Source organism: Podarcis erhardii (assembly GCF_964252035.2).
Source record: "Podarcis erhardii genome assembly, chromosome: 8".
NCBI lineage: Eukaryota > Metazoa > Chordata > Lepidosauria > Squamata > Lacertidae > Podarcis > Podarcis erhardii.
Window position 1 is genome coordinate 8,517,480 of NC_138499.1, and position 21,238 is coordinate 8,538,717.

The 21,238-nt window shown below is 44.9% G+C and overlaps 1 long non-coding RNA gene across 2 annotated transcripts in view; it reads right to left on the minus strand.

The window, feature by feature from the left end:
- Positions 1-21,238, minus strand: part of LOC309349074 — a 323,506-nt gene that overhangs the window by 206,965 nt on the left and 95,303 nt on the right. The window lies entirely within an intron of this gene.

A 21,238-nucleotide genomic window follows, 5' to 3' on the forward strand; every position in this document is an offset into this window, starting at 1 on the left:
ATTCTGATGTGTGGATTCAGAAGCAATAGAGTAATACGCTTGGCAAACATAGGTTGCAAGGCCTTTCCCTGGATTCAGACAAAGGGTCTGATAGGGACTGTGACAAGGTAAACCCAAGAAGTGCAAACCCAATATGGGTCTGACATGTGGGTGGAGATGTCACAAGGCAAGAAGCGTAGAATCTTCCTGGGGTATGGAGGCTTCTACAAAGTTCTGAGGCCTCATACCAAGCTGATTTTACTCACTAGGGATGTTGAGTGCAGTGCAAAATGGGGAGGAAATGTGTGTGTGTTCCAAAGCTACCCCATTGCTGACGGCTCAGGTACTGAGTCTGACGGTGTGAGGTCCACTGATACAGGGGGCTACGAACGCACACCAACATCACTCACCAGGTTTGATCAGGAGTTTGCTAACACAGCTGTTGCAGATTTAGCTGTGGCTCGTAGCTCGTCACAGGTCTTGGAACCCAAAGTCTTGAAAGGGGTACAGGGTTTGTCCTCAAAGGATGGATAACCACGCCCAAAGGCTGTAAGGGTAGACACTGTTTCCTCAGAGAGGAATGAGGCTTGGCTTCAAGTCCTGACAAAGCCAGGTGTGAAACTTCTTGATAGTCAGGGAAGCTATGACGCCAAGACTAGCCAGAAGTACAAGGTGGTAAGGCCAAAGGGCAGGCCAGTTGCAGGTAGTTCCAAGGGTGGAATGGGTGAAACAGGTGTATATTGTGTATGTGACATCTGTATGGTTTGTTGCAGTTGCACGGATGACTACAACATGGTACACGAATTGGGGGAAGATGTTAGGATTTTTGTCCCATGCTGCGGCCATGGGATTGTTTTATGTTTTCATTCCACATAGTGGGAAGTGATAGAGACAGGATGTTTGTATTACTGTGTTCCATGAGGTAGGACGTTTCTTCCTTTGTTCTTTCTCTTTACTGTCTGATGAGACAGAGGAAGGAGCTGAGTCAGAATGCTCTGAGTGTATTATATGTAAATAAAGCAGTTTAGCCAAAATGCTTTGCTGCTGAGTCTGTCACGCAAACTGCCAATACTGTGCAGAATCCTGATGTTTCCTGATGCCTCTCAGAGATATCAATTGCTGTGATGTTTAAGCTGGAGGAAGCTTTTGAAGCTCTGACCAGGACTGACCAGGAGGGAGAGAACATGCCAGTCGGGCATCTATCGGATGCCTACTCGCATGTAGGACACTCCTGACAATTCTAGGAATAGGGACAGAAGTATGCAATGCGTATTATGTTCACAGAGGGAATAGAATAGAATGTCTGGAAAGGGGAAAGTGTAGAATGTGGGGAAAGATCAAAGGGAGAGAAGCAGTTGGTGGCAGTTGGAGCAGCAGCAGCAGCTTGGGAGAGGACCAAGGAACCATAAGAAGGTCTTCTTCACACAGAACTCCGACTGCGCAATCATCTCATTGTTTTTCATGCTGTATGTTTTGTTTTTGTGTTTTGCCCAGATGAGCTAAGAAGGGTTGGAGTTGGCTTATAGTAGTACCAAACCTACATCCAGATGAATAAAGCTTGCACAATTCTGTTTTTTTAAAAAATGGCTGCTTGTCCCATACCTTTTTATTTAGAATATTTTCTTTTCAAAAGATAAAAAAGGAGATTCCTAAATCTTTAAATGGATAAGCATCCTATATTCGTCACTAAGGCAGAGTAATTCTAAAGCTTCAGGCCTGAGAGTCAAAGGTGGCTTTTCAAGGCTCTCCCATTGGCCCCAAACTCTCTGCAGGGTATTCTCAGACCCAGAGGCCAAATGTGGCCCTCCAAGCCTCTCTCTCTGCCCCTTGGGAATCCCCTCAATCCATACATCCTCCTGAGTCTCTCATCTTACTGTCCCTCTTTTGCAACCCTCTTGAGTTTTTACTTGGCTGAAATGTGTCCTTGTCCTAGAATCATAGAATTATAGAGTTGGAAGGTTCCAAAAGGGTCCTCCAGTACCTTGTAATGCAGGAATAGTGATTATGTCTCTTGCTTGCCATGCTAAGAGGATGGTGGTGGTGTGTGTATGTACACATCCTTGATCTTAGTCAAAAGCTGAGAAGTATAAGCTGCCATTTTCTGTTCAGAGGCATTATTGCTTCTGACCATGGAGGCAGAACAAAACAGGGGTGGCAGTCACTGAACAAAAGATGAAGACAGCTCATTTCAAGTGCCATTGCCCACTACATGCTGAGTTTATCTGCAGACATCCAGCAGTGGAGAGACCATGGTGAACACTATGCATAACACTGGTTGATCAGATGTGCTGTGCTGGAATTTGCCCACCCTATGGAACACCCTCCCTTCAGATGTGAAGGGAATAAGCAGCTATCCTATCTTTAAAAGACATCTGAAGGCAGCCCTGTTCAGGGAAGTTTTTAATATTTAACGTTGTACTGTTTTTAACACTTGATTGGGAGCCGCCCAGAGTGGCTGGGGAAACTCAGCCAAATGGGTGGGGTATAAATAAATTATTATTATTATTATTATTATTATTATTATTATTATTATTATTATTATTTCTTGACAGTCATTCCCCTGCCACCCTCTGAAATGAACTTCAAGTTTCTTGCCTGATTCTCTGGGCACTTGAGAATTTCTTTGGTGAGTGTGGGTTTCTGAGATTACTTTAGCAGTTACAAGGTGGCCAAGGGTGGCATATGTGTTCTCGTTTCCAGAAAACATTTCTGCAGCACTTTGCAGCCTCCCTGGCTGCCCAGCACTGCCTCAACTGTAAAGCTCCACGTGAGGAACAAACCTATTGATGGTTTCCTGTAGGCTTTAACTGAAGTGTGGGCACCTAGGAAAGCCACAGTGATGGGACAATATGGAGAAAGAAAGAAAGAAAGTCCTCAGAATTAAAGGACAATAACCCTGCAACAATTACTACAATAACCCCACCCTTGAGGATTTCACAAAACATTTTCTTTCTACTTGTATAATTTTCAAATGCCATTTCTTTTCTTATGAATTAACGAAAGCTTTTTTAAAAAAATGTGGGAATTGTTTTTGGCACAACGCCAGTGATCAGAATGTAGGAGCACTTTTGTTGTTGTTTGTAGGTCCCAGTAGGGAAACAAAAGGATTGAGTGATGATTGCCCTCCTGTTCCTCTTAAAATAGAAGACTTAGTATTCCAATTAAACACTCAAAGTGGCTTAGCTCAGCACAATGTGCTCACACCAGCTGTCATGGATTGGTTGGGAACAGAGGAATGGTGGGAGGAGCTATCTGAGGAAACACAAAGATAGAGAGAAGTCCACAATCAGAGGCAGAAGCTGAAGGAGATGAGTGGGAGGAGGGAGGCCAAGAGGCAGAGATGAGTCATGCTTATGATGAGTCACAGGTGCCCCCCCTCGCTGTGACAAGCTCCCCTCCCCACTTGTCTCCCAGAACCAGAAAAGGCATGAAAAGAGCACAGAAGCGACAGGCAGCACCCAGGTCAAGTCTCAGATTGCTTGAGGAAAGCCCTGGAGAAGAGGGGACTTAGAGGCTTGTTAGGAGGTGGAGACTTTCTTGGCAACTGATTCATGGGGTAACAACTACCAGGGATGGACTGCTGTGCTCATTAGACCTGACGCTCAGCCGATTTTGTGAAGACTGTGATTTTACTAATAAAGAATTAACACCAACTTTGAACAGCGAGGTTTGCTGCGGGATTGTGCTTTGACACCTGCAATCACTTCTGTTGGAATTCTCACAACTCTCCTAGAATTTGCAGAACCCTCCATGAGATTTACACACACACACACACACACACACACCAGTTCCTTCAGATGTTTTGGCTAAGCTTGGACCTCCAAATTAACTTTGACGCTTTGCTTTAAATATATCAGAAAAGAAGAAGCTGAGAGACATGGCCTACTTTAAATACTTTGAATTCTTTCCCTTCATATCTCCCCCCCCCCCATAATAAAAAATAAAGACCATTTCTTGAAGGAAAAACAGAAAGGGAATGCAAAAAAGAAATAAAAATGCAACCTTACACTCCCCCCCCCCCCAGCATCAAGTGGGCCAATATCAAAAATATCAAAAGCTAGCATGTGGTAATGAAGTCATCTCTATTCATAGATCAGCTCACAAAGCACCTTTGGAAGCTTTTCTTTTTTAAAAAATTCTCATTATTCCGGAGCCTTTACTAAATTCTCTAACCCCTCGCTCTTCTACTCATCCACCGTTCCTTCCTCCCGCATACTTTCTCATTACTTCTCAATGCCCTCCCCCCATCTTCAGGGGAAAGACCTCTGCGGTAAACACATAACACCAGTGAGTTTTTCAGAAAATCTCCACTTTTACAGTAGAGGCGAGAGAGGAATTTGTTTGGTCCATTTTGACTTATTTCACCTGCAATCCGACACACTCAGACTTGCTTCTGAATCAGAAGGCAATGCCCAGTCATATTGCAAAAAGAGGCGGATTTAGGGGAGCTCAACCGGTTTGGTCAAACACAGAGCACATAGAATCATAGAATCATAGAGTTGGAAGAGACCACAAGGGCCATTGAGTCCAACCCCCTGCCAAGCAGGAAACACCATCAGAGCACTCCTGACATATGGTTGTCAAGCCTCTGCTTAAAGACCTCCAAAGAAGGAGACTCCACCACACTCCTTGGCAGCAAATTCCACTGTCGAACAGCTCTTACTGTCAGGAAGTTCTTCCTAATGTTTAGGTGGAATCTACTTTCTTGTAGTTTGGAACCATTGCTCCGTGTCTGCTTCTCTGGAGCAGCAGAAAACAACCTTTCTCGAGGGCACTGCAGGGGGCGTCACAACATTGATGTAGCATGGAAGGCGAGAAGCTTGGGGGAACCAAACTTTGGCATCACACAGGGCGCTGCTGAAATTTGAGACCCCAAAGGTCTGCCACTGCTGCATACTGCTATGAATTTTGCAAGGCAGTTTCAGTGTGCAAAAAAGTAAAGGTAAAGGTACCTCTGACCATTAGGTCCAGTCACAGACGACTTTGGGGTTGCATGTTCATCCTGCTCTAAAGGCTGAGGGAGCTGCTGTTTGTCCGCAGACAGTTTTTCCAGGTCATGCAGCCAGCATAACTAAGCTGCTTCTGGCGAACTAGAGCAGCGCAGGGAAACGCCGTTTACCTACCCACCGGAGTGGTACCTATTTATCTACTTGCACTTTGAAGTGCTTTTGAACTGCTAGGTGGGCAGGAGCAGGGACCGAGCAACAGGAGCTCACCCAGTCACGGGGATTCAAACCGCCAACCTTCCGATTGGCAAGCCCTAGGCTTTGTGGTTTAGACCACAGCGCCACCCACGTCCCACACTGAACTACAATTCCCATCTGCCCCAACAAGCATGGCTGGGGATGAATTGAGTTGTTTAGCAAAATCTGGATGGACAAAAGTTCCCCAGACCTGATGGACTGGCAGTATTTTTCTCATTTATTTATTTAGGTGAGAAATGAGCCTGCTTCCCTCTGCCCTTCGGTGATTTATTTGCCTGCCTGTCCCCCCTGAAAAAAATCCAGTGGAAGCCCATTGTGTCATCTCCTCCCATTTGGTTGTGGGTTTCCCATCTTATCCTCCTGGGGAGGGAAAGAGCAGAGCTATGGTGGCTACACCACCAGCGCATTCCAGGAAACCACCGCCTGCAGAGCTTAGTCATCTTTTTCACTGAATCAGCTGCTTTAATAGGTTTCCAGAGCACTGTGTCCTCCGCTCGCCCTAATCCATTCCCCCCTACTCCTTTTCCATTAGCAGAAGGATTTGTCATATTTTAAGGAAGAGTCAAGGGGAGAAAAATTACCCCGAAGACACTTCACAATTGATTAGGCTTCCAAATTGACTCCCCTGTGCTTGTTCCTAAATTTAGTTTGAGACAGTGATTTGCCATAAATTGTCATGTTGGTGAGAAAGCCTTGCAAGAGGCAGGTGCTGGCGGTGCCAGATTTTGGCATCAAGTGAGGGAGCGATGCTCAGCAACCTTGCACATTGCTTTGTGTGCCAGCTCAAGGGATAATTTATGGCCATGGCAGTCTCCACACCTGCAAAATGAAGGAGCAGCTGTGTCCATTCCTTTCCAAATCATTTGCTTTGGGGGGGGGGGGAATAATAAGGTGTGCCTACAGGATTAGGATATAAGCTTTCACCAGAACAGCAAATTTTCAGAAAGCTTTCTCTACCTCTCCTACAGGACGGCTGTTTTTAGAGGCGATAATGGTGGGCAGAAGACATTAGATGTCATTTATTATAAAATTGCTATCTCACCTTTTCCCCAAGATACCATCACCATCCATGGCTCTTCCTGGCACCTTCCAAGTTATCTTGGAAGTATGTTTCCAAGCACAATTCTAAGTGTTGGTGCTGACCTTTAAAGCCCTAAACGGCCTCAGCCCAGTGTACCTGAAGGAGCGTCTCCACCCGCATCATCCAGCCTGGACACTGAGGCCCAGCTCCAAGGGCCTTCTGGTGGTTCCTTCACTGCAAGGTTACAGGGAACCAGGCAGAAGAGGGCCTTCTCGGTGGAGGCGCCCACCCTGTGGAATGCCCTCCCACCAGATGTCAAGGAAATTAGCAAGTATCTGACTTCTAGAAGACACCTGAAGGCAGCCATGTTTAGGGAAGTTTTTAATGTTTGATGTCTTATTGCTTTTTTATTATTATTATTATTATTATTATTATTATTATTATTATTATTATTATTCTGTTGGGAGTCATGAATGAATGAATATTATTATTATCATCATTATCATCATCTTCAAAACAACCCACAGAGGTATAGATTATTGATGAGAAATAAGCGCAAGGTTGCCCAATGAGCTTCATGATTGAGCGGGGATGTGGACCCTAGTCTCTATGGTCCTAGTCGGACACGCTAACCACTACACCATGATGGATACAATATGATACGATACGATATCTTTATTGTCATTGTCCCTTGCAGAACAATGAAATTGAAAAACTACATAAATCTACTACAAAACTACATAAAACATTCAAAAAACCCTAAAAACTCTAAAACCCCATTTTAAAATACACTATACTACCGAGACCCCTTATGCTGTGTTTAGAACCAGAATTGCATTTGTGTAGAAACTGTTTCTCAGGTGGCTAGTCCTGGCCTTTATATAACCCTATACCTTCTTCCAGAATGCAGAAGCTGAAAGAGATCATTTCCGGGTGCGTACTATCCTGCGCTATCTCTGCCGCTTTCTTATGGCACCTAGCAGCATAGATTTGATCTAAGGTGGGAAGAGTGCACCCCATTATTCTCTCCGCAGTCTTTACAACCCTGGATAGCATTGTTTTTTCCCTGGCTGTGCAGCTCCCAAACCACACACAGAGACCATAACTTAGTACGCTCTCCACAGTGCAATGGTAAAATGCCATCAACAGGTCCTTTGAGAGATTGTTTTTCCGGAGGATTCTCAGAAAATATAACCTCTGCTGTGCTCTCTTCACCAGGTCTTTGCTGTTCTCTCTGTGATCGCACTGCTTGGTGATGTTCTCATAAAAGATCATCCCCATGTAGAGTTCACCACCTCTCACTTACCACAGTACTGCACATTTCTCTGGCCTCTGCATTGCAAAATGTCTCTCCCTTTGAAGACCATGAAAATGTGGGTCAACTTTCCCCACAAAATGTGACAGAATAAAGCACTGAGTGACATCCAGGTTTGGAATAAGCAACATTCTTTCATTAATGCCCAGTGTACCAAGAGGAAAACTTAACACCAGCTTAATTACAGCAACTTAGCTTCTTGTGTATAAGTTTGCTGCTTAGTTGGCCTTAGGGAAGACAGTTGTTCTCCCTCTCAGCTCATATGCCATGTATGGGAATAATGCTGTCACTCACAGACAGCATGGTATAGTGGTTAGAGGGCTGGCCTAGGACTGTGCAGACCACGGTTCAATCCTCAAGTAGCCATGAAGTTTCATGTGAAGAGCCTAGCCTAATTCAACCTAATTTTCCTCACCAAGTTGTTGCAAGAAAAAATGGAGGGATGAATTCACACGGAGAAGGACAGAACTAAAATATCAAAGATGAATAACATTGCCCCACCTTACAGGGCCATTAAAAGTTATACTGAATTCATTCAAGTGGGTTGCATACTCGCAACCTACTATAAATGCTAATTATATTTACTAATCTAAATAAATATCTGACAAGTGTTTTGAGGTTAAGAATAAAAGGAGTTGGGGGGAAAATACCCTGTTTTGTTACCAAAAGAAGGTGTTATTTTGCCTGTTTCATTTATGTGTAAGGAAAAGTCAATACTCTTTTTGTTTTGTTTCTGTTTTCAAGGTGTGGCAGGATATAATTTAGCAGAGGAAAAAACAGAATCTTTTTCTGCTTCTTTATGTTTTCTTTCTGAAGCTCTTCCTGTGGTGGTAGACACAGAATCTGCAGGGGGTTCTAATAGATTTCCATTTCAGAAAGACCTTTGATTACAGTTTTGTTCCCAGAAATATTGGCTGGGGCATAGAGGATGCTACGGGCGGTGAAGGCACTTCCTAAGGAGCACACTGAATCCTGTCCAGTGACAGAGATTAAAACAAGAATAGTTTTATTATATACTGAAATGAGAATTACCAGATCTCAAGGTATGGTTGCAGAGTGATAAGCACCCTTCTCATATTATCCCCAGGGGGAAGTGAAATCTCAGGGCAAGAAGGCAAAACTATGCCGTAAAATATAGCCTGAGCTGCAGACCTTAGCAGATGGCAGTGTTTCTCTTGATAGCATGAACAGGTTGACCAGCTATTCTTAAAAGCACAGGAACAGGCTAGGTCCTTGTGTGTTGGCAATTTGGCAATCATACCTATATGGCATGCATTCACAGTAAGGATTATGTTTAGCACTGCAGACCCTCCCAAGTTTCCCTATTTACCAGGGACAGTCCCAGATTTACAGAAGCTGTTTGATCCCAGAATTTCCCGCTTTTCCTTAGGGTGTCCCTATTTCCATCAGAGAAATGTTGGAGGGTATGATGTTATTCAACTCCCAAGCCATCTGAAGGCAGCCTTGTACAGGGAAGATTTTTAATGTTTAATGCATCGGTAGGCAAACTAAGGCCTGGGGGCCGGATCCAGCCCAATCGCCTTCTCAATCCGGTGCACACCGATCCCTCTTGCTCTCCAGGCTTCGCTTCACTGGAGAGGCACTGCACAGTTTTCCCTCTCTGCGCAGCGCCCCTTCAGTGAAGCGGGAGGAAAAATGCAAGGGGCTCCATTTCTCCTACCGCTTCGCTGAAGGGGCACTGCGCAGAGAGGGGGAGATTTTTTTCCCTCTGTTCTCGTCCTCCTATGGTCCGGTGTGTCCTATAGAGTAAAAAATATGGTATTTTGTTCTTATATGTGTGTTGGAGCTCCCCAATGGCATCTCCGGGTAGGGCTGGGAAAGACCCCCCCCCCAACTAAAATCCTGGAGAGCCATTTCCAGGCAGCATAGACAATACTGAGCTACATTGGTCAATATGGACTGATTCAGTACCAGGTATCTTTCTGTGCCAATGGCCTCTGTATCAGAGTGGTCGCTTCTATATTAGAAAATACAAGAAGAACCCTGCTGGATCAGGTCAAGGGCTCTTCAAGTCCAGCATTCTGTTCTCACAGTGGCCACAAGTAGAACACAAGAGCTGTGGTTTCCAACAATTGATATTCAAAGGCATTGCTACCCCCAAATGTGGAAGCAGCAGCAATTCTCCTGCTATCTCTGTTATGGACCCTGGTCCCATGCATTGGTACAGATACCTCCAGAACATGCCTGTCCCTCATTCCACCAGAAACTATACTAGCGTGACTCTTTTGTTGCCCCTTTTCCAATCTGTTTCATCTGACGCCCTGTCTAAGCGATCTTCACCTGGCAGTCACACCTCCTGTCAAGTCTAATATAAACTCCAAGCACTTTAGCTTCAGATGCTGTAGAAACCAGAAGGTCTCCTGCAGAGCACCTCTTGTTTCCTTCCTCCATCTGCAGCTGCTGCTCACAGCATCATCTCAGGTGACTCCCCATCTGCTTTGATTAATGCACTACCTCTTTGTAATGCAGTCCCTATCTCCGCCGGGACCCCAGTTTGCTCTCCGGCAAAGTCTAATTTACCAAAATGTGTGCAGCTGAGTTTTCCGTATTTGGGGAAATCGCCGCCAACATCTGGCTTTCAGATTGTGTCCCAGTTTATCCCATAGGTGTAACCTGTTGCAGCAAATTCAACAAAGAGCCAACTGAGGATCACAATAAATGCTGCTGATGAATTTGATTCTTGTCCACAAAAGGATATGCTGTAATTAAGTTGTTGGTCTTTACGAAGGCACAACTCTCTTGCTTGGCTTTTGTTGTTGCTCCATTCATTAAGTGATTATTATTATTATTATTATTATTATTATTATTATTATTATTAATACCCTGCCCATCTGGCTGGGTTTCCCTAGCCACTCTGGGTGGCTTCTAACAAAATATTAAAATACAGTAGTAGTCCGTCAAACATTAAAAGCTTCCCTAAACAGGGCTGCCTTCAGATGTCTTCTAAAAGTCTGGTAGTTGTTGTTCGCTTTGACATCTGGTTGGAGGGCGTTCCACAGGGTGGGTGCCACTACTGAGAAGGCCCTCTGCCTGGTTCCCTGTAACTTGGCTTCTCACAGTGAGGGAACTGCCAGAAGGCGCTCAGCACTGGACCTCAGGGTCCGGGCAGAACGATGGGGGTGGAGATGCTCCTTCAGGTATACTGGACCAAGGCCATTTACGGCTTTAAAGGTCAACACCAACACTTTGAATTGTGCTCAGAAACGTACTGGGAGCCAATGTAGGTCTTTCAAGACCAGTGTTATGTGGTCTCGGTGGCCGCTCCCAGTCACCAGTCTAGCTGCCGCATTCTGGATTAGTTGTAGTTTCCAGGTGTCCTTCAAAGGTAGCTCCACATTGAGAGCATTGCAGTAGTCTAAGCAAGAGTAACCAGAGCATGCACCACTCTGGTGAGACAGTCCGTGGGCAGGGAGGGTCTCAGCCTACGTACCAGATGGAGCTGGTAAACAGCTGCCCTGGACACTGAATTGACCTGCGCCTCCATGGACAGCTGCAAGTCCAAAATGACTCCCAGGCTGCGCACCTGGTCCTTCAGGGGCACAATTACCCCATTCAGGACCAAGGAGTCCCCCACACCTGCCCACCCCCTGTTCCCCCAAAACAGTACTTCTGTCTTGTCAGGATTCAGCCTCAATATGTTAGCCGCCATCCATCCTCCTTATTGATTTCCATTGCAATAATGCCCTATTTCTGCTCATTCATGCAGTATGTTTTCCAACACATTCACCAGTAAAATAAGCATTTGGTGCACATCTTTTACTTAAGATTCACATTTTCATGTGCATTGTTTGCACACACAGACACACACACTGGAAAATTCATAGAATTGCATAATTTGACTAGGAGTTGCATTCCAATCCACAATCAGGTTTGGGAGTTTCAGACTGTGTCCCTAGGACTTGCCGATCTGAAGGTTGGCGGTTCAAATCCCCGCAACGGGGTGAGCTCCCGTTGCTCGGTCCCAGCTCCTGCCAACCTAGCAGTTCAAAAGCACATCAAATTGCAAGTAGATAAATAGGTACCACTCCGGCGTGAAGGTAAACGGTGTTTCCGTGCGCTGCTCTGGTTCACCAGAAGCGGCTTAGTCATGCTGGCCACATGACCCGGAAGCTCTACGCCAGCTCCCTCGGCCAGTAAAGCAAGATGAGCGCTGCAACCCCAGAGTCAGCCACAACTGGACCTAACGGTCAGGGGTCCCTTTACCTTTATATTGAAAGCACATTTCACACACACACACACCAAATAAAACTCCTGGGAGCTATAGTTTACCCTTCACCGAGCTACAGTTCCTAAGACCCTTAACAAACTACAGTTCTCTAGGTTCTTTGTGCTTTAACTGTGTGTTGTGTATGCAACCAACAGATTTGTTGAAAAGCAGACCACACCAATTCCTCCCCCTCACTAATCACATCTCCCTGTGACCAACGACATCCAAATGGCATGTGTGTAATTGCTAATATGTATTATGGATATATTACAGCTGAAAGAAAAGGTGCAGGAAAGGGCAAGCAAAATGATCGATGGGTTGGAACAGTTCCCCCAACGGGAAAGCCTACACCTTTTGTGTGTTCTTTTTTTTTTAGTTTAGGGAAAATGTTGAGTAAGTGGGGCATGACAGAAGTGCATAAAATTACAGAAGTTGTGGTAAATGGGGATAGAACGGTGTTTTTTCACCCTTCCTTCCTTCCTTCCTTCCTTCCTTCCTTCCTTCCTTCCTTCCTTCCTGTTGGCTAGCTAACTAGCTAACTCAGGGGCATATGGAGGGGGGCATGGAGGGGGTGGTCCGCCCCGGGCACCACTCTGTTGGGGGTGACAAGATGGCCCGCTGCCCCCACCAGCTGTAGAGTGGCCGAGGGCATCCATCTGTCGTGGGAGGAGTGCTGTAGATAAACCGCTGCCTCCTGAATTGTTTTCACTGCCTCTGAGGAACAAGTCTGGGTAATGTGTATGGAGGTCCTGGGGTCCGAGACAACAAGACCCCTCTCTTCACCTCACTAATGTGGTCCAGAGGAAAGCAAAGCAGTACTTTTGACATCAGGATGCTGGAGTTGCCAGAAGGAAGTGTACAATATGCCATCCCACCACTCCCAGATTTGTGTAAGTTTTACTCCCTTATTGGAGTAATATGGAGGTATCCTTTCCCCTCAGGAGTCAAAGTGCAATTCTGGCAAACGATAGTTTATTGTGATACACAAACTAGAAAATGATGGCTTGCTTTCAGGCAGACCCAGCATACCAAGAACAAACCGAGATATTGGCATCAGATTTTGTTTTGTGCTCTTGGGGATGTTTTGTCAAATGCTTTTGTTCTCTTTAATTCAGCTAACAATATTTATTACCAAAGCAGTCTTCTTTTTGAAGCTGTGAATTGCCAATTAAAGTTGATCCCTTGAAGTAATCTTCACTTTCCTTCTTCCTTATGACTGATTCATATTTCAAATACAGCATTAAGAGGAAAATGAATGGCGTAGTTGTTTTTTTCCCACCCAAGAAAATAAAGGATGCTCTTTATTTATTCTGCAACTGCTTTCTAAATCACACAGATGAAGGAACAATTAGACAGCCTGCCTTTCAATTATAATCTGAATTTCATGTAAGCAAACATATTACATCGACGTAGGCTAATCCTGTCTGTGCTGGAATGAGCAAATAACAGCAGGGGGTGAAAGAAATGGATAAGAAATTGGGCCAGCAGGTTTGACAGTTACAGGCCAGCACTGGATAAATAACATTTACTATTTTTGATGTCACTGAAATTAATCATTATCCAAGTCAGAATTTTGGTTTGCCCTGATCATAGAACCCAACTGCATTCAATCCTGGGTCAGCTCCAGTACCCAAGAGATTCTTCACTAGATCAGAATGCACTCTTATCCAGAGAAGAATTCCTGCCTTCCATTCCCACCCATTTCTCTTGCTGCTACGATGCACTGTATGCCACTGTATTCTGTATTCTGCTCTGGTCAGACCTCACCTGGAGTACTGTGTCCAGTTCTGGGCACCACAGTTCAAGAAGGACACTGACAAACTGGAACGTGTCCAGAGGAGGGCAACCAAAATGGTCAAAGGCCTGGAAACGGTGCCTTATGAGGAACGGCTAAGGGAGCTGGGCATGTTTAGCCTGGAGAAGAGGAGGTTAAGGGGTGATATGATAGCCATGTTCAAATATATAAAAGGATGTTACATAGAGGAGGGAGAAAGGTTGTTTTTTGCTGCTCCAGAGAAGCGGACACAGAGCAATGGCTCCAAACTACAAGAAAGAAGATTCCACCTAAACATTAGGAAGAACTTCCTGACAGTAAGAGCTGTTTGACAGTGGAATTTGCTGCCAGGGAGTGTGGTGGAGTCTCCTTCTTTGGAGGTCTTTAAGCAGAGGCTTGACAACCATATGTCAGGAGTGCTCTGATGGTGTTTCCTGCTTGGCAGGGGGTTGGACTCGATGGCCCTTGTGGTCTCTTCCAACTCTATGATTCTATTATTCTATGATCTTTTTCAGGGTCTCCAGGATGCTATGGCAGACTCCAAGTTACTAGCCTTATTTTCACTTCCAAACACCTGGTCCAGTTCCTTAGCATGCAGTTCAGGATTCAGACAGCTCACCCACCTCTGAGCCAAAGGCTGAGCTTATAGCAGCAGCCAGCTAAGTACCTTAGGGAGATCAGTCAGGTTCTTGAAAAAGATTTGGATCTCACCACTTCCCAAATAATATCATTAGGAGTGCAATGAGGTCCAAGCTAGGTATGGAATAAGCTGGATAATTTTATTTGCTGCGTGTTGGGAGGTGGAAGGAAAGCAGCCAACCAGAAGGAGGGACTTGTCCCTCCAAGTTGCTGCTGTTGCTAGAACTAGTATAGTCTATTGAACTTTGAGCCTGGATGTCCCTAGTTAAATATCACCTTTGCAATGATGTTATTAAGTCACCACACACAACCCACTGCCCTTCAAGCTTAGTTCCCAGTGTTGGAACTAAACCACTTCAGGCTGAATGTGGGGGTTCACATGGAATCATGGAACTGCAGAGTTGGAAGGGACCCAAAGGGTCCTCTAGTCCAACCCCTTGAAATACAGGAATCACAGCTTAAGAATCCCTGACAAATGGCTGATAGATGTCTATCCAACCTCCACTTAAGAACCTCCAATGTCTGAATGGTTCTCCATTAAAAGATAAGAAATCCCTCTACATAAAACTAGCATGTCAGAGAGCAGGATCTTATGTTAGCTTTTCCCTTGACACCCAGAATTCTATGTGCAGGATGATGATGATTTGCATTTGGTGTTGTGAGCCTCCCCCTGAAGTCATGTGACTGAGATGAATGGATTTAGGTTCCAGCGTCTCTCCCCTCCTCTGGTCCCACCACTGGCACGCCCCTGGAACATCTCTGTTTCAGGGCTTAAGCCAACTTAAGATCTGCCAGACTGAACTCAGCCATCTGGGTCTCAGCTGAGCCAGAATGAGGGAGATACAGTGGTACTTTGGGTTAAGAACTTAATTCGTTCTGGAGGTCTGTTCTTAAGCTGAAACTGTTCTTAACCCGAGGTATCACTTTAGCTAATGGGGCCTCCCACTGTCACCACACCGCCGCTGTGCGATTTCTGTTCTCATCCTGAAGCAAAGTTCTTAACCCAAGGTACTATTTCTGGGTTAGCAGAGTCTGTAACCTGGAGTGTCTGTAACCTGAAGTGTATGTAACCCGAGGTACCACTGTACATCAATTTATCTCTGTCTGAGCCAAGGGTGAGAGAATTAAGCCACCATAGTCTGTCTGAGCTGGGAAGCTCCTGACTCAGCAGAAGATCTTCCAGATCCTAACCCGTTCATCCTGGTGGAACTTGCTATAGGATTGCTTTCCGACTTCTAGGACATATAGTACTCTCATCATTGCCCCCATTTGAGGAGCATAGTTGCCAGGCAGGGTTGCATGGGGTGAGGTGGTCCCATCAATAACCTGTCCCCAAGTTGTTCATGGTTTTCAATGCAAAAAGCAAAATCTTGAGCCGTTCCCAGTTGCATACTGGCAACCACTGCAGTTTTCACAGAGGACATGTTACATAATGTTGAGAGAAGGTTTGAGAATAATAAAGCACTATGCAAATTATACGTGTTATTATTACCAAAGGATGCGGAGAACGTTCTCCAGTTTTCATTTGAAAATTGCAATTTCAGTCTAATAAAAATATAAAAATTCAATAGGATAAAAGTAAAAATAAAACACACATGGATTGTGTAGGCATTCATCGTTATTCAGCCCTGATAAGGGACACTCTTTTCCCTGCAAGTGTCGGCTCCTTTCTCCTACTTGACTGGTTCAGCCAGCAAGCCAGATTTGTATAGTTTGTAGTCAATGAGCAGTTGCAGTATAAAGAAGAAAAACAAACAATTAAGGCAATCCAGGAGTAAGTGGAAACAACTTAGTTTTTAGGACTTCAAACCATCAAGAGTACTTCTTTCTGGGGGATGCATCTAATCGGGAAAGAAACAAAAATATTAAAATTGTTAGTTTCTTCTCTAGCATGGTGAATCGTCAGTTCCGTTGCTACTCCCAATGGCAGCCTCATTTCCTGCCACAGTGTTTCCTGTGTCTCAGACAGAAGTGAGCATTTAATGTGTGAAGTTGGAGTTGGAATCTAGCACAGCGATTGGTCATTTTCTTTGTTACCACCTCCAGTGGTGGCTTCATTTCCTTTCCCAGTGATTTTCTTGAGTCAAAATGAGAGTATCCCTAAACTACAACTTCTTCTTCTTCTTCTTCTTCTTCTTCTTCTTCTTCTTCTTCTTCTTCTTCTTCTTCTTTTAAAAACACACTGACCATCAACATGTAAAATTATAGGGATGCATCCAACATTGCCATTCTGTTTGTGCATCAGGTTTCTGCTTCTGCTGTGGAACTTCCCTCTCCTCATAAAGAACAGAGAGTGGATTCGTTTCCACCCTGATGCTATTGGAGGTACTCTTCCTTGGGACAGTGTCACAGGTTCACAAGCTGTCGAGAGACTTCTTGGCAGGGTTAGTGGCTGAAGGGGAATGGGATGACCATATTGAGGATGATCTGGAGGAGAGGCTTAATAGCAGAGGAGGTTTAGGATCAGAGTTTTCCATCTTGTAGATGGGTTACCTTCCCAGGTTGATGAGCCCTATCTGCCCCTCACTTCTATCTCCATTTTGGGCAGAATCTATCTTCTTGGCCATTGTTTTTGCTATTCATCATTCCTGCTCAATCATCCAGAGCCTGTCTTTGCCTGCAGGGGATAGGTAGGTTCCTAACTCACTGAAGGTTTGAGACCCATCAGCTACCCTCACCTGGTTCAGCTGGCCAGATGGAGCCATTTCTGTTAGAATTCCTCATCTATGATTGCAGTCATGGGATTTTTGTCTATCACACGACATTGTATGTGTTACTGTGTTCCGTGAAGTGGGACTATTATCTTTTGTTATTTTTCTCTTTGCTGTCTGATGCTAGAGAGAGAGGGAGTCATGTTGCAGTGCTCTGTGTGTGTTTATATGTAAATAAAGTAGATTAGCCAAAATGCTGGGTTGCTGAGGTCTGTCACGCGCATGAAACGCAAACTTTGTGGATCCCTAAGTGTGCAGGTATCGGTTGGCATCGGTCATTGTGATGCTCAGGCTGAAGAAAGTTTATGAAGCTCCCGAACAGTCGACCAGGAGGGAGGGAACATGCCAGTTGGGCATGTGTCTCTGCGAGAGTCCTACTCGAGTGTAGGCTGAACTCCTGACAATTTCCAGGGTGTGACCGCTGTTGTATACTGATAGCTTCTAGGAGTCCCAGGTGAGAGCTGAGTGCAGGGTGGGGACCAAAGGTGGACAAACTACCCCAGAAGGAGCACGACATGTCCTCCACATCCCCTATGCCACCCCTAACACCAACAGCACATGCAGTCTGCACTCCTCATTATCAAGTTCAGTCTATGTGCTGGCTATAATATAATATTCACCACTTAAAGACATTCACGTCAAATCATCTGCACCCATTAAAAAGGACTGTAGCTCAGTGGTTGAGCATCTGCTTTGTATGCAAAAAGTCCCAGGTTCTATCCCTGGCTTCTCCAGGTAGACACCTCAGCCTGAAACCACGAAGAGCTTCTGCCAGCCAGTGCAGGCAATACTGAGATATATGGACCAATGATCTGGCTTGCTATAAGGCAGCTTTCTGTGTCAGTGTTGCAGACCTGACATATAGAATTCTTATATACTTGCACACAAAAGCTCAAAAGGTCTTGCACCTTGCCTTTGAGTTTTGCACAGGTACATGAATTTTTGCATGTCTAGCAAGGGTTGTCAAGAGAAATTCAGACTGTCTTTCTCCAGCTGTTTTCAATTTTGCATGCTGTTGTCTTACTTGGTCTGTCCCCAGACCGTATTTTCGTTATTTTTTATTTGTACATCTCTTTTGTATTTGACAGTATTTTTTATACATTAAAAAACCGTTCTAAGAATTCAATGCACAGACGGTGTCAGTTTATTGAAAGGCTTTTATATATTCATATTTTGGAGTCTGTAATTACCCCTCATGAGCAAAGCGGAGAACTCACATCTCACGCCGGCTGCCTTCCTTTCCCTTTCAAGCTAAATGCAATTGAGGTTGGCTCTAATTTTTTTTGGCAATGCTTTTATTAATAGAACAGGTTGCTACAAAGCAACACTGTTTGCATGATACAAAATTAATTAGAAAAAGTCTGTTTTAATTTATAAATATGCAATTACAGTTATACAAATAAGAAGTTGGGACTTTTGCTTCGTTCCCAGTGGGTTTGGAGCTGTTGCTTGGGGTGCTTCAGTAAGAAGCTTTGCCTTGCTGGCACAACTATAAAAAGAGACAATTTGAGCCTCTCTGATGGGAATTGCAAATCTATTAAAACATATTTCATGAGTTTGTTCAAATTAAGGATTGTGGGAGCAAGCAGACTGATTTGCAAGAGAGCTTGCTTAGTTTGATAAAATGCACAGAGAGAGTGAGAGTGAGGGAGAGAAGCTTCACTCAGATCTCCTTTGGTGCCAAGATTTCGAAAGGCTACTTTGCACACACCAGATGCATCATTTGGTAACGACAACATTAAGTGTGGGCCTATAGCACATTCACAGAATTATCTGGTGTTATTCGACACATTTGCTTCATCAACATAAGGAATGCTACTGTGCAGTGTTACATATTCTGATTTTATTAACTGCTTTTAAAAATGTGGTTTCACCTCAGATCGTATAAATCTTTCGCCTTTTAAAAATGTGTTTTGTTACTTGCACAGCACTTGGAGACAATTGTAATTAAGTGGTATATAAATGGCTGAAATGAATTGTAACTAAAAATAAATGAATATTCTTCCTCTCCTCCTCCATCCCTGCATCCTGCATGCCCTAAACCTATCCTGGGCTTTCCCCCAAACCCTCTAGAGCAGATTTGGGGAGAGCATGGGGCACATGCAAAGAAGAGAGAGGGAAAGATGTTCATTTGGACCAGGGCCCCCCAGACTAAGGCCCAAGGGACTCGATTATCTGGCCCACAGCAACCCTGCCGCCCACTGCCGCCACCTGCTCTTACTGGTGCTGTGCTGTGTGGCTGCCCACTTCTGGGTCAGAGAAGCACCAGAACTAGCTTGTGTGCATGCACAAGCATTATTTCTGGTGCACATCCAGGTCGGAGGAGGCCCATGAACATGTGCACAAGCTATTTCCGGTGCTCCTCCAACCCAGAAGTGCGCTGGAAATAGTGTGTGTGCACGTGTATGGGCATGCGCTCCCCCACCCTCCAGCCCATCGCACGATCAGCGCTGGAGACACCAGCCCAAGACGTGGTAAGTTTGCTGACCCCTGATTTGGGCACACAAAGAACAATGATTGTACTGACGGAGCATGTGCATTGGATGCCATCCATATAATTTCTGGTCCAAACCACTGCCCAGTGCAGGATTTTGCAGCTGTAGTATACCTGAAAAATGATTATATGGCCACTATTTACGTCAGATCCCACCAACTTCCATTGCTGAACTTCTTTTACTATTTGGCAGTTTCTCCTAACATTGAACTGAAAGCTGCTTCCTTGCAATTTCTACCTATTAACTTACATCATGACCAGCACATGCAGATAGAGGCTCTTACATGTAAGAAAGAAATAGATAGTACCAGCACTTGATATTACAGGCTTGGCAGCAGAAGCAGTGATCAGGGGCTCAGGAATCAGGCAAGGCATTCAGAACTTGAACAAAAGCAATGAAGATGTCCCAATGGTTTCCATACCCCACCCACCCACCAAGCTTTGAAATACAAGGTGGCATGTTCTTACTCAATGAAATTCACTTGCTTTGCAGGAATGCCGTGATTGCAAACACATGCCACTCCAAGACAGGTGAGTCTTCTCCACTCTATGGAGGTGGTGCCTGGCTTTGAGTGACAATGCCACACCCTCCTGTTCAATCTCTCTTGCTGTGACCCACAGCTCTTCCCAGGCTCTAGTGAGGCTCTCCACTCTGCTGAGACATCGACGGGCGGGGGGAACCATAATCTCTGCTTCCCCTTCTGAAGCAGCTGAAGATGAGGCATCATGGGGAAAGTTCTCCTCCCCTAACTTCATTTCCCAACAATCAGCACCCCCATTTCTTCCTCCTCCTTGTCAGGTGTGTGTGCAGGAGCCAGGCCCTGTGACCAATAGGACTCTGCAGGATTGGGGCCTTCCTAAGTTCTAAAGAGGCAAGGCACGGCCACACAGGTGAGGCTGATTAGTAACTCACTGCACCTGGTGGCTGGGAAGGGATATAAGGTCAGCATTTTCCCTTTGGCTCTTTGCCACAGCAACACGTTCCCTGCCTTGGTGCTTTTGACTCCTTGCTTCTTGATCCTCAGACCCCTGACTTCATGACCCCTTGCTTCTTGATCCTCGGACCCTTGACTTCGTGATTCCTTACTTTCTGACCCTCGGTCTCTTGGCTTTCTGACTCCTGGCTTCTGGACTCCTGTTCCTGCTCCCACCCTGCCATTTTGCCCCTGATCCCGACGTCCCCAGCCAGGACTTCAATCGCCCATGAACTGGACTGTGAAACTCCTGTGATGGGGACTGGCCAACCCAGTCCCAACAGCATTACAGAAGTAGTTGTGGGTGTCACAACGCCCACTAGTTTTTGCCTTACCATAAAGAATAACAAAGAAGAAGTCTTCTCCATCTACATGACAGCCTTCAAATATTTGAAGCCAGCTATGGTGTCATTCCTATCATCTATATAAAATAACACTAAAAACGCATTATATTAGGAACAAATGTTTTGCCAAAATGTGTATGATAGGCAATATCTCACACAAAGAGACACCTCGTTCTTTGGTTCTAACTATATATTTTGCATGTGGCTCTGGTTGGTGGTGGGGAAACCAAAGTAGATTTAACAACCTAAAGTCTGGGCACCTCTGGTCTGCTTACATTGGTAGTGGCTTCTCAACTGTCTCTGGCAATTGTCTTTTCTTCTGGCTTCCTGAACTTTCCTAAAACAAAACAAAACAAATCACAAAAACATCTAGAGATTGAACCTGGGCCCTTCTGCATGCAAATATGACATGATGTCCAAAAGTTCCAGAGTTCCCTGCTGCAGGTCCCAAAGGCCACCTTCTAAATTCTGGATCTGCCCAAGCCTACAAAGAAATATTCATAATCTGCATATTAGCTTCTTTTCCCATTCACTTTCTAATTCAGCCTATCAGTC